This window comes from Dendrobates tinctorius, unplaced genomic scaffold, assembly GCF_039654945.1.
Source record: "Dendrobates tinctorius isolate UK_male_01 unplaced genomic scaffold, ASM3965494v1 ptg000241l, whole genome shotgun sequence".
NCBI lineage: Eukaryota > Metazoa > Chordata > Amphibia > Anura > Dendrobatidae > Dendrobates > Dendrobates tinctorius.
Window position 1 is genome coordinate 1,087,489 of NW_027361908.1, and position 16,822 is coordinate 1,104,310.

General features: G+C 47.4%; 1 long non-coding RNA gene across 1 annotated transcript; it reads left to right on the plus strand.

The window, feature by feature from the left end:
• Nucleotides 1-784: 784 nt before the first annotated feature.
• LOC141060596 (uncharacterized) lies at nt 785-3,570 on the plus strand. The gene is made up of 3 exons (XR_012222729.1): nt 785-1,021; nt 1,715-1,910; nt 2,075-3,570. It is a non-coding gene; the product is annotated as an uncharacterized lncRNA (long non-coding RNA).
• Nucleotides 3,571-16,822: the final 13,252 nt, after the last annotated feature.

Consider the following 16,822-nt stretch of genomic DNA (forward strand, 5'->3'; position numbering starts at 1 on the left):
TTGTCGATTGTGTGTGTGGTGTGGTATGTCCGTTTGTAGTTGTGCTAGCAATTTGTCAGCTTACTAGAGGGATACGCGAGGCTCTGGCACTATCATGGTCTATCATGGCGTTACATGTCCGGGGCTGCATGCGCGCTACACTGAAAGGACCAGCTTTTGTCGCTTACAGGTGCAGATAACCAGCAGAACACCGTTAGTGATGGGGATCTGTGATTACAATTATTCCCCGCGAACGATGATTTTCCAGTAAGGGCAGGTCAACCGCAATTCCTGAATTAGGCTGGTTTCACATTTGCGCTTTTGTGCGCAGCGCATCGTGCGCACCAGTGCGCATGCGCACTGCGCACCTATATTTAACATGACGTGCGCATGGTCTTGCGCATACTTGCGCTTTCGTGCGCATGCGTTTTTTTGTCTTTCGCGCCAGGCGCGTCAGACGCAACATGTTGCATTTTTGGTTCCGCCCTGTCTCGTCAAAAAAACGCATGCGCACGCTTGCGCACGGAATGCGCAAAAACACCACATTGGAGCCTATGGGAGCGCATACGTGTGCGTGGTCTTGCGCACGCTTGCGTTTTTATGCGCATGCGTTTTTAAGATAAACACGACTGAAATGTGGTCTAGACAGTAAAAAAAAAATTAAACCAAGGTGATAAAATGGTGTGGGCACTGCACTGGGATTCCACAATACTTTAAGGATTGCTCACGAGTGGACACACAGCACAAGCTGCACCAATGTAAGTATGAGAAACCTAATGTCTGGCTGAAATTTCAATACATTTCTATGTACTTATGTCTCTTTTTTTTTTATTGCAGCATGTCTTCATCTGGTGAGGAATATGTCCCCGGGACAGGGCAAGAGGCAGAAGAAGTGAGTACCATGCTTCCGTATGGATTGGAAAAAATAAACACATGTGGTTAATTTTTTTTGTTTAATTTTCAGACCTCATCCTCCATCACGCCACCACCACCGGAGGAACGGCAGGAGCAGCAAGGCCAAGTGCGGGCGGGAAGACGTGATGTAAGTACAGACGGACTGTTTTTTTTTTTACTTAATTTCTATGCTGGTTTATTTTCTTTTTTTTTTGAACTGCATTGAAAATTCTTTCAGGTGTTTATTTTTTTTATGTTTTTGGTAAATTTTTATTAGTATTTTTTGGTAATTTTCCTTGTTTTTTTTGCTGCTTTTTTGGTTACAGATTTTTTTTTAAACTTAATTTCTAGGCTGGTTTATTTTCTTTTTTTTTTTTGGTATTTTTTAAAGTATTTTTTTTTTAATTTTCATGGTTGTTTTTTTCGATGTTTGTTGCTTTTTTTGCATTTAAAACAAAAATTTTTTTCATGGCTTGTGTATCAATATCTAAAGCTCAAAGTGTGTATGTGTGTATGTATGTGTGTGTGTGTGTGTGTGTATGTTTGTTTGTTTGGGTATATGGGCACGGGACTATGGGATGGCGGATATGTATGATGGTATATGGGCACAGGACTATGGGATGGAGGATATATATGATGGGTATATGGGCATGGGACTATGGGATGGAGGATATGTATGATCGTATATGGGCACGGGACTATGGGATGGAGGATAATTATAATTTTCTATAACTAACCACAGTTAGTTACTATGCCCGGGCAGCGACGGACTCTTCAGCTAGTTTTTGAGATTTTTTATTTTAAAATCTTTCAAAGATTAATGTTTGTCTTTCTTTTCTAGGCTCCACAGCGGGAGGAGGACCTCGCCCTGGACAACGACGAGCTCATCCGTCTAGTCCAGGAGCGAGTCCCGTTGTGGGACACCCGTCACCAACTGCACTCGGACAACGTGGTGATCCGGCGGCTCTGGAACGAGGTGGCCGCATCGCTGATGGATGACTGGGACAACGCCTCTCCCCGGGTCCGCAAGGATTTTCGTAAGTATTTAAATGCAGTGTGATGCAGCAGTGATCTTGGCCGGGATCACCCAACTGTGTGTGATGCTATTACCTCCATGGAGTTTCTATCATCACACACAGTTGGATGATCACAGCCTCCAGTGCATAGTCTTACTTTTTTCTTTTTTTTTTTTCCACCACAGTGAACAAAGTCAGAACCCGTTGGCGCTCGATGAAGGACCGCTTCAACAGGGATATCCGTCAGGAGAATCAGGTTCGCAGTGGTGCTGCGGCAAGGACCGGCACGAAGTACAGATACCATCGTGCCTTGGCATTTTTAAGACCGGTCCTTGCCTCCCGAACGTAAGTATTTTCTAGTTGTATTGTGTTTTATTCTATGCTTTTCTATTCCACAGGAGTTGGCGATTGTTAATTTATGGTAGTAATTTCTTTCTTTTCTTTTCACAGCACCTGGAGCAGCACCCTGCAACCTGGTCCCGAAGCGGTCCTTCATCAAGCTGCCCCGGACCCCTCCCAGCCATCCATCAGCGAGGAAGCACCTTGCAGGTCTGCACCACAGTCATCTGGAGACCAGGAAGCTGGTCGCTCAGGTGTTCCCCTGTCCCAGGTCTCTGCCACTGGTTTTGCGGGCACTTCCCGCCAGCAGCGGCAGAGGACCTCGGACAGGCCTCTCATGCCCGAGTTCGTTGAATTGAGCTCGGTCTTTCAGAGTAGCCTCAAGGCACTCTCCGATAGACTTGAGAGTGGTTTCCTCCTTTTGGACCAACGCTAAAAGTCTATCGAGGGTCGCTTTGAGCGCCTGGAAGTCGACCTCGCCAGACCAGCGCATCATTTTTATACCCAAATAGCTCGGGACACGGCGGAACACCTTACCCCTGACCTCCAGTTGACTGTCATGCAGGCCTGCAACAATGCTTTTATGCAGGCTATGCAGCAGAGTAGGATTATGTAGCAGTCAGCGGTGGCATTTCCACCGGTGCCACCCCTGACTCGTTTTACAGCATTACCTACTTCTGCTGCATATCACTGCACAGCCACCACACTTCCAAGCCTCGCCGGACACCAATATACCGCCCCAAGTCCGAGTGCAGCTGGACACTTACCCGCCAACACCATGCCAAGCGCTGCTCCTGCCTGGCCCACCACTGCTGCCGCCACCACCACTGGATGGCCCGTCGTCACCACCCCTGCATGTAGCGCCGCCACCACCACCACCAGCGGGAGGACCACCCCGGTATGGACCGCCACAGCCACCACGCCTGCATGGACCGCCACCAGCACCACCACCTCGGAGCAGCATCAGCTGGGGGACCCGCATTCAATATTTACGGCCCCTGCCAGGACATCCACCACCACCAGCATGCCACAGCAGGTACAAGATCCTGGCAGGCGGTCCACAAGCGCCAGGCGGTCCCCCAGCTCCAGCCAGTCCACAGCCTCCAGGCGTTCCAGAGGCTCAAGGCGGTCCAGAGGCTCAAGGCGGTCCAGAGGCTCAAGGCGGTCCCCGGGGTCTAGCCAGTCCTCAGGCTCTAGCGAGGACAGCAGCAAGACGACGGGCCACCGTCATAAAAAAACAAAGAGGAGGACTCTGACCCTCCCTCCTCCCTCACCTCCCACTTCACAACTTTCCTTGCCTCGGCTCCCTTCCCCCACTTCTTTGGTTCCTCCTTCCCCTAGAACCCCTTACTGCACCCAAAGCCGTTCCTCATCCCTCCATACCCCCCAGTTTCCCCCAACTAAAAAATAAGTAAAATAAATGTTATATTTTTATTTCAAAATAATGTTTGGTTATTGTGTCTTTCGCCGCCTGCACACACTGCGCCGTACACTATGGTTTGTTTTTCTTTAGTTTATACCGGATGGTCAGCCATACTATATTTAATTTTTTTATTTTTTTATTTATATATATATATATATATATATAAATATATATATATATATATATATATATATATATATATATATATATATAAATAAAAAAATAAATGAAATATAGTATCCCTTTCAGAGTTGGATGGCTGACCATCCGGTATAAACTAAAGAAAGGGAAACCACCATAAAAAAAAAAAAATATATATATATATATATATTTATATATATATATATATATATATATATATTTTTTTTTTATGGTGGTTTCCCTTTCTTTACTTTAACCTGGGCAGGTGAGTAGTGGAGTTTGTTAAGACACAGTACACTGGGTACAGGTATAAAAAAACATGTATTTTATTTTTAACAAACAACAAAACTATTAAACCATTTGATCCTGCCATGCTACATGACCCACATCGGATAAAAAGAAGTCCGCAAATTGGTCCCTCATTTGGGCAACTTCGACTGAGGACCGAAGAGGGTGCTGAGTAAAATCTGGCAAAGGGTTGGCAGCAGGCTCATCCATGTCAAAGTTCGGCCGCTCCTTTGCCATAACAAAATTGTGCAGAACCACGCATGCCTTCACCACCTCATCCACTGTTTCCATTTTGAGATTGATGGCGGTGCTGAGAATTCGCCATCTGGACACTAGAATGCCAAAGGCGCACTCTACAGTCCTGCGAGCCCTCGTAAGCCTGTAGTTGAAAATTTTCTTGGGGTGGTCCAAGTCACGGCTGGAGTACGGCTTCAGCAGGTTTGGGCACATCTGAAATGCCTCATCCCCAACCACTACAAATGGCAGTGGTGGAGTTTGGGTTTGGGGAAGAGGCCGTGCCAGTGGAAAATTGAAATGGTTGCCGTACAACCTCCAGCCCATATCAGAGTTCTTAAAAGTCTGTGAATCGTTGCCCCGTCCGAATGCCCCTATGTCCACCGCCACAAACCGGCAGTCTGCATCCGCAATGGCCATTAGGACTGTGGAAAAGTACTTCTTGTAGTTGTAGTACTCAGAGCCACTTCTTGCAGGTTTTGTGATGCGGATGTGCTTCCCGTCCACCGCTCCTAGGCAGTTTGGGAAATTGCAGACTGCCCAGAATTTCTCCGATATTTGAAGCCACTTTTCGGCAGTGGGCAATGGCAGAAACTCCGGACACAGAACATCCCACAGAGCCCTGCAGGTGTCGGCAACAATCCCGGATAAAGTAGAGATTCCCAGCCGGTACTGGAAATGCAGGGATGAAAGACTCTCTCCAGTTGCCAGGAACCTGCCAAACATAAAAAGAAAAAATAATTATATTTCTGTCTTGGGTATTACTAAAAACACTGAAAATAAAAAAGTACATGGCCTAACTATTTTGCATGTTTTTTTAATACAACATAGCAAAAAAACATTTTATAAAGGCTTGGGATTAGTACATGCCAGAAGAAAAACCATTATGCAAAAAAGCAATTTCCCAAAAATAATGTTAAAATTCAATAGCCAAAAAAAACCTAATTTTTTGGATCAAAAAAAAAAAATGGGATTAGTACATGCCAGAAGAAAAACCATTATGCAAAAAAGCAATTTCCCAAAAATAATGTTAAAATTCAATAGCCAAAAAAAAACCTAATTTTTTGGATCAAAAAAAAAAAATGGGATTAGTACATGCCAGAAGAAAAACCATTATGCAAAAAAGCAATTTCCCAAAAATAATGTTAAAATTCAATAGCCAAAAAAAACCCTCATTTTTTGGATCAAAAAAAAAATGGGATTAGTACATGACAGAAGAACAACCATTATGCAAAAAAGCAATTTCCCAAAAATAATGTTAAAATTCAATAGCCAAAAAAAAACCTAATTTTTTGGATCAAAAAAAAAAAAAAAAAAAAAAATGGAAAAAGCCAAAAAAATTATGCAAACATAACAACATACATACCGTAAGGTGACAAGGAGCCTTTCTTCGGGAGGAATGGCACGCTGGAGCTGAGTGTCCCGTCTCCGGATGTTTCCTTCAACCATACCCAGCAAGTCAAGGAAGCTTTCCTGGGACATCCGTGTATAGTCAGCAAATTTCTCTGGGTTTTCCTGTAGCTCGCTGTACAGCGTGTGATATGCTCCACGGCTTGCCCGGAGTTCGATGATTGGATGCCTCCAAAACCGACGCCGCTGCCGTCTCTGCTGTCTCTCCCTCTCCGTTTCTTGCTGGCAACAAAAGGCATACGCCTGAGACAGCGCGATGTCAAGATCCAGCTTGAAGCGGAAATTATCCAGACGCAGGTCCATCTTGACACCGGAAACAGCAGCAAAATCTGATGAATTCAGCAGTACAGGGTCTATAAAACATTCCAATGACACACGCCCACTGGTGACCCATTGGTGTTCAAGGATTTTTCTATTGTGAAATGTCACACCTAAAAACGCATGCGCATAAAAAACGCAACCGCATGCAAAAACGCATGTAAAACGCAAGTAACGCTGCGTTATTTTGATGCATCAGCGTGCGCATGACGAAAAAAAAACGTGCGTTTGTTTTGCGTTTTTCTTTGCGTTTTTTATGCGCACGATGCGCTGCGCAAAAAAACGCTAATGTGAAACTAGCCTTAGGCCTAACCGGCACTCCTGAAAAAATGCAAAAAATTACGTGTCCAAACCACAGTTGCTGTAGCTTGCTTAACAGCTCTGCAGCCGTTCTCAGGCCCAGTATGGATTCGACAAGATTCTAAAAAGTTGATAAAGGGTACAGTTTCACCGGGTAACACGTATATATGTAGCATAGTTTACACATTAAAAACCTATGTCTATATATCAGGAGGCAGGCTCAGACGGTCTCAGGCCCAGTATGGATTAGACGTGATTGGACAAAGGCAATGTGGGCGTTCAAACCCAGTGTACGCGGATGAGAGGATGAGTACTTTCTTGCCCTACTCATAGTCTCTGGTAGGGTGAGCTGGACTTGAGAGCTGCATATGGTGGAACTAGCGGTGGACATGGCGGACTGAGAGAGGGTTGATGATGGTGATGGAGTTGGTGTTCTTTCTGATGGCCTAGATTCAGTCTTTCGTTGCAATAACAGTGTGATTCCCTGACTGATTTGCCCTTGCGATGACAACTCAACATTTGCTACTGGTGATGTGCTAACCGGTGGACTTACAGTGGGGGAAACAATGTAGCGTTGCTGACTACCTTCTTTGGGAGCAGTAGCACATGTGGTACGTGAGTTTTTGTAGTCCGTCCACGCTTGCAAGTGCATGGTGGTTAAATGTCTTAGCATGCAACTGGTATTCAAATTTCTCAGTTTTTTCCCTCGGCTAAAGGTCTTTGCGCACTTCTTACAGATAATCTCTGCCTGATCATTAGGATTTTTTTTTAAAAAAAGTGCCACACTGCACTCTTCCTACTATGGAAGACATTTTGAGGCCTTGCACGCTGTGCTATTTTGACCGTCTGGCCAAGCTATCCTGCAACTCTTTTGGTTTTTGTAACCCATTTTTAGACTGTTCCGGGCCTGCCAGATAACAGCTGTTGCGATGTCGATGCCCGCTGCGGATGCTCCTCCTCCTCTTCTGAGCTATTGGCAGCGGCACCCTCTACCCCCAATGGATGCCAATCTGGGTCAACAACTGGGTCATCCATCACCTCCTCTTCAATGTCATGTGCACCTTCCTCTGTGTCACTGTGTATGGTGGTATAGTATGCGGGAAGGGGCACCTGAGTTTCATCTGGGTCAGATTCTGGCTCAGTACACTGCAAGGACAATGTAGTGCTCTGAGTGAATGTACCAGCAGAATCATCCATCAGTGGCTGTGCATCAGTACACTCCATGTCAGATTCATCTTTGCCTGGGTAATTCACGATTTGACTTGATAACCCAGGCATGGTATGTGAAAACAGCTCCATGGAGTAATCTGTAGTGTGGCCTGCCGCATCCTTCAATTTTGGTTGGGGTGAAGGACACAAGGAAAGGTGTGGTTCATGAACATGAGCCTCCAATGATGTGCTTTTATTTTTTAAAACTTCAGAAGAGGAGGCGATAGAGCTGGAGACTGAGTCAGCAATGTAAGCCAAAACTTGTTCTTGAAGCTCCGGCTTTAAAAGCGGTTTACCTACTCCCAGAAAAGGGAGCCTTCGAGGCCTTGTGGAGCCAGACGATGATGCAGGCTCAACACCTCCTGCATTAGGTGCTATTTTGCTTTTGCCACTACCAGCAGATCCACCACCAACACCAACACCATCATTACCAGCTGCCAACCCCCGCCCACTTCCACGGACTCTTCCACCACACTTCCTCATTTTTGGGGAAAATGTACCCAAAAAACCACCAACTATATGGTACTGTAAAGCAAGGTAAAAGGTGTATATAGTAGTGGGGAGAATTGGAATCTCTGTAAACTTCAGGACACAGTTGGATTCTGTCAGGCCCTATTTATTTTACACCACAATGTGACTGGCAGATTCTGGATGGTGTACTAAAGGTGGATAGAGGACTATGGAGAACTGGAATCTCTCTACACTTCAGGACACAGTTGGATTCTGTCAGGCCCTGTGTCTATAACACCACAATGTGACCGGTAGAAATTGCCTAGTGTATGACAAACTACAAGGTGTATATAGAATTGGGCAGAATTGGAATCTCCCTAGATTGTAGGTCTGCAAGAATGGACAAACTCCTCGTCTTTTCCTTACAGAGTCACACACTTAACTTCAATTTGGCTGTGATAACAGCCGTTACAAGGTACTGATAGAGGAGTGTGCACGTACACCGCTGTACGGTGTATGTAAAATTGTCAAGCTCCGTGTTTTTGTATACAGACTGACACACGCTGTCTCTCTCTAGTTTTGAATGTAATCAAACAGCAAATATACGAAACTGTTTGAAAAACGGACAAAACTATAAGGTGTAGGTCTGTAAGAACGGACAAACTCCTCGACTTTTCCTTACAGAGTCACACAAGTAGATAGCTTCAATTTTGCTGTGATAACAGCCGTTACATGGTACTGAGAGAGGAGCGTGCATGTACACCGCTGTACGGTGTATGTAAAATTGTCAAGCTCCGTGTTTTTGTATACGGACTGACACACGCTGTCTCTCTCTAGCTTTGAATGTAATCAAATAGAGTTGAGCGAAACGGGTCGAAAAAATTCAAAAGTCGCCGACTTTTGGCAAAGTCGGGTTTCATGAAACGAAACCCGACCCTAGGATGAGGTCGGCCACGAGGTCGGCGACTTACGCGCCAAAGTCGCGTTTCAAAAGTTTGTTTTGCGCTCTTTTTCAGCCAATCAGGATCCACGGACACTGTGGGCAACGTGATGACATAGGCACGGGTCACCACCATCTTTCAGAAGGGCATGCAAGTGATTGGCTTGCTTTGGTGGGCGTCACAGGGGGTATAAAAGGGCGTGCACGCCGACCGCCATCTTACTTCTGCCGATCTTAGTATAGGGAGAGGTTGCTGCTGATTCTGTAGGGAGAGCGTTAGGCAGGGAAGAAGACAAAAAAACTGCTTCTGCTGCTAGCGATTTGGCCTGCACAACACACAAGTCACTGTGTGTGCAGTGCAAGGGGAGGCTATATTGTGGTGTATCAGTGGTGTTGGTTGTTGGGCTGCCTTTTAAGGCTTCCTGACACGCTGGCATTGCTGTTTACCCACTGCGCCGCAAACTGCTTTTTTAAAAGCAATCCAATCTCCCTTATCCTCTCGTCACTTTGGTCACAGGCAGCTGTGCCATCGAGCGTGTCACATAGCGCTCAGATATCAGTGGGCCTCACACCATCCACAAGTGTCCAGTGTCCAAAAGTGTACGCAGAGATTCAAAATCTCCATTATCTTCTCGTCACTTTGGTCACAGGCAGCTGTGCCATCGAGCGTGTCACATAGCGCTCAGATATCAGTGGGCCTCACACCATCCACAAGTGTCCAGTGTCCAAAAGTGTACGCAGAGATTCAAAATCTCCATTATCCTCTCGTCACTTTGGTCACAGGCAGCTGTGCCATCGAGCGTGTCACATAGCGCTCAGATATCAGTGGGCCTCACACCATCCACAAGTGTCCAGTGTCCAAAAGTGTACGCAGAGATTCAAAATCTCCATTATCCTCTCGTCACTTTGGTCACAGGCAGCTGTGCCATCGAGCGTGTCACATAGCGCTCAGATATCAGTGGGCCTCACACCATCCACAAGTGTCCAGTGTCCAAAAGTGTACGCAGAGATTCAAAATCTCCATTATCCTCTCGTCACTTTGGTCACAGGCAGCTGTGCCATCGAGCGTGTCACATAGCGCTCAGATATCAGTGGGCCTCACACCATCCACAAGTGTCCAGTGTCCAAAAGTGTACGCAGAGATTCAAAATCTCCATTATCCTCTCGTCACTTTGGTCACAGGCAGCTGTGCCATCGAGCGTGTCACATAGCGCTCAGATATCAGTGGGCCTCACACCATCCACAAGTGTCCAGTGTCCAAAAGTGTACGCAGAGATTCAAAATCTCCATTATCCTCTCGTCACTTTGGTCACAGGCAGCTGTGCCATCGAGCGTGTCACATAGCGCTCAGATATCAGTGGGCCTCACACCATCCACAAGTGTCCAGTGTCCAAAAGTGTACGCAGAGATTCAAAATCTCCATTATCCTCTCGTCACTTTGGTCACAGGCAGCTGTGCCATCGAGCGTGTCACATAGCGCTCAGATATCAGTGGGCCTCACACCATCCACAAGTGTCCAGTGTCCAAAAGTGTACGCAGAGATTCAAAATCTCCATTATCCTCTCGTCACTTTGGTCACAGGCAGCTGTGCCATCGAGCGTGTCACATAGCGCTCAGATATCAGTGGGCCTCACACCATCCACAAGTGTCCAGTGTCCAAAAGTGTACGCAGAGATTCAAAATCTCCATTATCCTCTCGTCACTTTGGTCACAGGCAGCTGTGCCATCGAGCGTGTCACATAGCGCTCAGATATCAGTGGGCCTCACACAATCCACAAGTGTCCAGTGTCCAAAAGTGTACGCAGAGATTCAAAATCTCCATTATCCTCTCGTCACTTTGGTCACAGGCAGCTGTGCCATCGAGCGTGTCACATAGCGCTCAGATATCAGTGGGCCTCACACAATCCACAAGTGTCCAGTGTCCAAAAGTGTACGCAGAGATTCAAAATCTCCATTATCCTCTCGTCACTTTGGTCACAGGCAGCTGTGCCATCGAGCGTGTCACATAGCGCTCAGATATCAGTGGGCCTCACACAATCCACAAGTGTCCAGTGTCCAAAAGTGTACGCAGAGATTCAAAATCTCCATTATCCTCTTGGTCACTTTGGTCACAGGCAGCTGTGCCATCGAGCGTGTCACATAGCGCTCAGATATCAGTGGGCCTCACACAATCCACAAGTGTCCACTGTCCACAAGTGTGTGCAGAAATTCTAAAACTCCCCTGTCCTATAGACACCTTGTACCTTGTTTTACATTACTATATAGTTTGTTGGATTTTGTCTACATTTCTACCAAAAATGAGGAAGGCTGGTGGAAGAGGCCGTGGAATTGGGCGGGGGTTGGCAGCTGGTAATGATGGTGTTGGTGGTGGATCTGATGGTAGTGGCAAGAGCAAAATAGGACCGAATGCAGGAGGTGCTGACCCTGCGTCATCGTCTGGCTACATAAGGCCTTGAACGCTTAGTTTTCTAGGAGTTGGCAAACCGCTTTTAAAGGCAGAGCATCAGGAAAAAGTTTTGTCTTACATTGCTGACTCAGCCTCCAGCTCTATCGCCTCCTCTTCTTCAGTTGTAAAAAGTAAAAGCACTGAGTCGTCATTGGAGGCTCATGTTCATGAACCACACCTTTCCTTGTGTCCTTCACCCCAACCAAGATTGAAGGATGACGCAGGCCATACTACTGATTACTCCATGGAGCTGTTTTCACATACCATGCCTGGATTATCAAGTGAAATGATGAATTACCCAGGCCAAGATGAATCTGACATGGAGTGCACTGATGCACAGCCGCTGATGGATGATTCTGCTGGTACATTCACTCAGAGCACTACATTGTCCTCGCAGTGTACAGAGCCAGATTCTGACCCTGATGAGACTCAGGTGCCCCTTCCCGCACACTATACCACCATACACGGTGACACAGAGGAAGGTGCACATGACATAGAAGAGGAGGTGATGGATGACCCAGTTGTTGACCCAGATTGGCATCCATTGGGGGAAGAGGGTGCTGCTTCCAATAGCTCAGATGAGGAGCATCCACAGCAGACATCGACATCGCAACAGCTGTTATCTGGCAGGCCCGGAGCACTCCAAAGACAGGTTCCAAACATAAAAAGAGTTGCTGGACAGCTTGTCCAGAGGGTCAAAAGATCACAGCGTGCTAGGCCGCAAAATGTCTGCCAAAGTAGGAAGAGTGCAGTGTGGCACTTTTTTGAACAAAATCCTCATGATCAGGCCAAGGTTATCTGTAAGAAGTGCGCAAAGACCTTTAGCCGAGGGAAAAATCTGAAAAATTTGAATACCAGTTGCATGCTTAGACATTTAACCAGCATGCACTTGCAAGTGTGGACACAACACCAAACCTCAAGTGCCACATGTGCAACTGATCACAACGAAGGTAGTCAGCAACGCTATATTGTTTCCCCCACTGTAAGACCACCGGTTAGCACAGCAGCAAATGTTGAGGTGTCGTTGCAAGGCCACAGCAGTCAGGGAATCCCACTGTTATATCAACGAAAGACTGATTCTAGGCCATCAGAAAGAACACCAACTCCATCACCATCATCAACCCTCTCTCAGTCCGCCCTGTCCACCGCTACTTCCACCATATGCAGCTCTCAAGTCCAGCTCACCCTCCCAGACACTATGAGTAGGTCAAGAAAGTACTCAGTCTCTCATCCGCGTACACTGGGTTTGAACGCCCACATTGCCAAACTAATCTCGTTTGAGATGATGCCCTTTCGGTTGGTGGAAAACACAGCTTTCCGCGAACTCATGGCCTATGCAGTACCACGCTATGACCTACCCAGTCGCCACTTCTTCTCTCGCAAAGCCATCCCAGCCCTCCACCATCATGTGAAAGACCGCATTGTCCATGCACTCAAGCAGTCAGTGAGCGGAAAGGTGCACCTCACAACTGATGCATGGTCCAGTCGGCATGGCCAGGGCCGTTACGTGTCCATCACTGCGCACTGGGTTAATGTGGTGGATGCAGGGTCCACAGGGGACATCGGTGGTGGGACAGTGCTGCCTAGCCCACGGTATAGGAAACAGTTGGCTGTAGGCGTTCGACCCTCCTCCTCCTCCAGAAGCGAAAGCTCGTCCACAGAGCGCAGTCGTACGAGCACTCCATCTGCAGCTGCCACTGTTGCACACGATGTGTCCCCCTATCGAGCAGCTAGTGGAAAGCGTCAGCAGGCTGTGTTGCAGATGATGTGTTTGGGCGACAGACACACCGCCGAGGTGCTGGCCGAGTACTTGAAGCGACAAACTGAGTCATGGCTGGGCAGTGTACATCTTCAGGCAGGCAAGGTAGTTAGTGATAACGGCCGTAATTTTGTGGCAGCCATAGCCCTTTCAAAACTCAGCCACATACCTTGCTTGGCTCACACCTTGAACCTGGTGGTGCAGTGCTTCCTCAAAAATTATCCGGAGTTAACAGCCCTGCTCCAGAAGGTGCGAAGACTGTGCGCGCACATCCGCCGGTCGCCTGTACACTCCGTTCGTATGCAGAAGCTGCAGCGATTGCTCCACCTTCCCAACCACCGCCTCATTATCGACATTGCAACAAGGTGGAACTCCACCCTGCACATGGTGGAGCGGCTGTGCGAGCAGAGGCAGGCCATAATGCATTTGTGGGAGGATACACGGCCAGGCACTTTGAGAGCAGACATGGAGTTGACAGGCGTGCAGTGGTCGAAGCTGAAAGACCTTTGTAAAGTCCTTCAGTGTTTTGAGGAATGCACACGGCTGGTAAGCGCAGACGACGCCATCCTAAGCATGAGCATCCCACTTATGCGTCTTCTCATGCAAACTTTGACGCACCTTAAGGAGCAGGCGTCTGCAGCCAATGTTGATGAGGAGGAAGAGGAGGAGGGAATCCTTGATGACATTCAGCCATTGTCTGCTCAGGGACCTCTCCTGGACGAGGTGGAGGAAGAAGAGGAGGAGGAGGAGGATGATGGGGATGATTACTTAGGGGAGGAAGATGCATCTCGTGGGGCAAGTGAAAATGTTGGCGTGGCAAGGTCTGGTACAGGGTTTGTGCGTGACTGGAGGGATGTGGATTTGCCAGAAAGTGCTCCTCCACCCAGCACTCGCAGTGCATCATTGACACCGGGAACATTGGCCCACATGTCAGATTATGTCTTGCAGATCCTAAAAAGGGACCCCCGCATTGCCAAAATGATGAACGATGACGACTACTGGTTGGCCAGCATCCTGGATCCACGCTATAAAGGCAAATTACAAAACATCATGCCACAGGAGAACCTTGACCTAATATTGGCTAATAAACAAGCAACTCTGGTAAATCGGTTGCTTGAGGCATTCCCAGCACACAGCAGCGGTGATGGTTCTCACAAGAGCCGTACGGGCCGGGGGCAGCTTGGCAGAGGTGTTCGTGGTGCACACAGCAGAAATGGCGTTGGAGACAGGGGTTTCATGACAATGTTGTGGACTGATTTTTCAAATACCGCTCACACAACTGGTAATACTGCATCGATGGAAAGTGACAGGAGACAGCAGTTGTCAACTATGGTTACAAACTACTTTTCCTCCCATATCGATGTTCTCCCACACAGGTCATTCCCCTTTGACTATTGGGCCGCTAAACTGGACACCTGGCCTGAATTGGCCCAATATGCCTTACAGGAGCTCGCTTGCCCAGCTGCAAGTGTGCTATCGGAAAGTGTCTTCAGTGCAGCTGGATCAATCCTGACAGAAAAAAGGACCCGTCTGTCAACCCAAAATGTGGATGATCTAACCTTCATTAAAATGAACCACGCATGGGTTTCCAAGGATTTTGTCCCACCTTCCCCTGATGACACATAGGGTGACAGAAAAATGGCTTGCTTTGGTCCACATCTTCCTGGTACTTCACCTATTTCGCCTTTTGCATCAGCTGAATGTCCAACATCAACATATGCCACTTTCTAAAACTCCATAACTGTGCTGCCTCCCCCCCCATGGCCGGGGTCACCACCTACCGCACGACACCGTGCGAGTGCCGTTGCCCTGGACAGGTGGGTAGGCCGACTCTTGGGCGCGGGCACTGGCACAGGGTCCCTCATAGTGCAATCAAGTGTCTCTGACGGTGGTGGTGCACACCCGCCGTCAGACACACCGCTGTACTATGAGGGGCCCAGTGCCAGTACCGACGCCCACGAGTGGGCCCCCCTTGCTTGGCCAGGGCCCCAGCATTTGCAATCTTTACCTCTCCCTGCTCCTCCGCTGTGTAATCTGGGCCGTCAAATCCATACTGTGCCTGACACCGTCTGAGCCTGCCTCCTGAGACATATATTTTGAATGTGTACGCTATCCATACATGTTATCCAGGGATACGGTACCCTTTCTAACCTTTGTGCAATGACGTGCAATCCATACTGGGCCTAACACCGTCTGAGCCTGCCTCATGCTGTATAGACATATATTTTGAATGTGTACGCTATCCATACATGTTATCCGGGGATACGGTACCCTTTCTAACCTTTGTGCAATGACGTGCAATCCATACTGGGCCTAACACCGTCTGAGCCTGCCTCATGCTGTATAGACATATATTTTGAATGTGTACGCTATCCATACATGTTATCCGGGGATACGGTACCCTTTCTAACCTTTGTGCAATGACGTGCAATCCATACTGGGCCTAACACCGTCTGAGCCTGCCTCATGCTGTATAGACATATATTTTGAATGTGTACGCTATCCATACATGTTATCCGGGGATACGGTACCCCTTCTAACCTTTGTGCAATGACGTGCAATCCATACTGGGCCTAACACCGTCTGAGCCTGCCTCATGCTGTATAGACATATATTTTGAATGTGTACGCTATCCATACATGTTATCCGGGGATACGGTACCCTTTCTAACCTTTGTGCAATGACGTGCAATCCATACTGGGCCTAACACCGTCTGAGCCTGCCTCATGCTGTATAGACATATATTTTGAATGTGTACGCTATCCATACATGTTATCCGGGGATACGGTACCCTTTCTAACCTTTGTGCAATGACGTGCAATCCATACTGGGCCTAACACCGTCTGAGCCTGCCTCATGCTGTATAGACATATATTTTGAATGTGTACGCTATCCATACATGTTATCCGGGGATACGGTACCCTTTCTAACCTTTGTGCAATGACGTGCAATCCATACTGGGCCTAACACCGTCTGAGCCTGCCTCATGCTGTATAGACATATATTTTGAATGTGTACGCTATCCATACATGTTATCCGGGGATACGGTACCCTTTCTAACCTTTGTGCAATGACGTGCAATCCATACTGGGCCTAACACCGTCTGAGCCTGCCTCATGCTGTATAGTCATATATTTTGAATGTGTACGCTATCCATACATGTTATCCGGGGATACGGTACCCTTTCTAACCTTTGTGCAATGACGTGCAATCCATACTGGGCCTAACACCGTCTGAGCCTGCCTCATGCTGTATAGACATATATTTTGAATGTGTACGCTATCCATACATGTTATCCGGGGATACGGTACCCTTTCTAACCTTTGTGCAATGACGTGCAATCCATACTGGGCCTAACACCATCTGAGCCTGCCTCATGCTGTATAGACATATATTTTGAATGTGTACGCTATCCATACATGTTATCCGGGGATACGGTACCCTTTCTAACCTTTGTGCAATGACGTGCAATCCATACTGGGCCTAACACCGTCTGAGCCTGCCTCATGCTGTATAGACATATATTTTGAATGTGTACGCTATCCATACATGTTATCCGGGGATACGGTACCCTTTCTAACCTTTGTGCAATGACGTGCAATCCATACTGGGCCTAACACCGTCTGAGCCTGCCTCATGCTGTATAGACATATATTTTGAATGTGTACGCTATCCA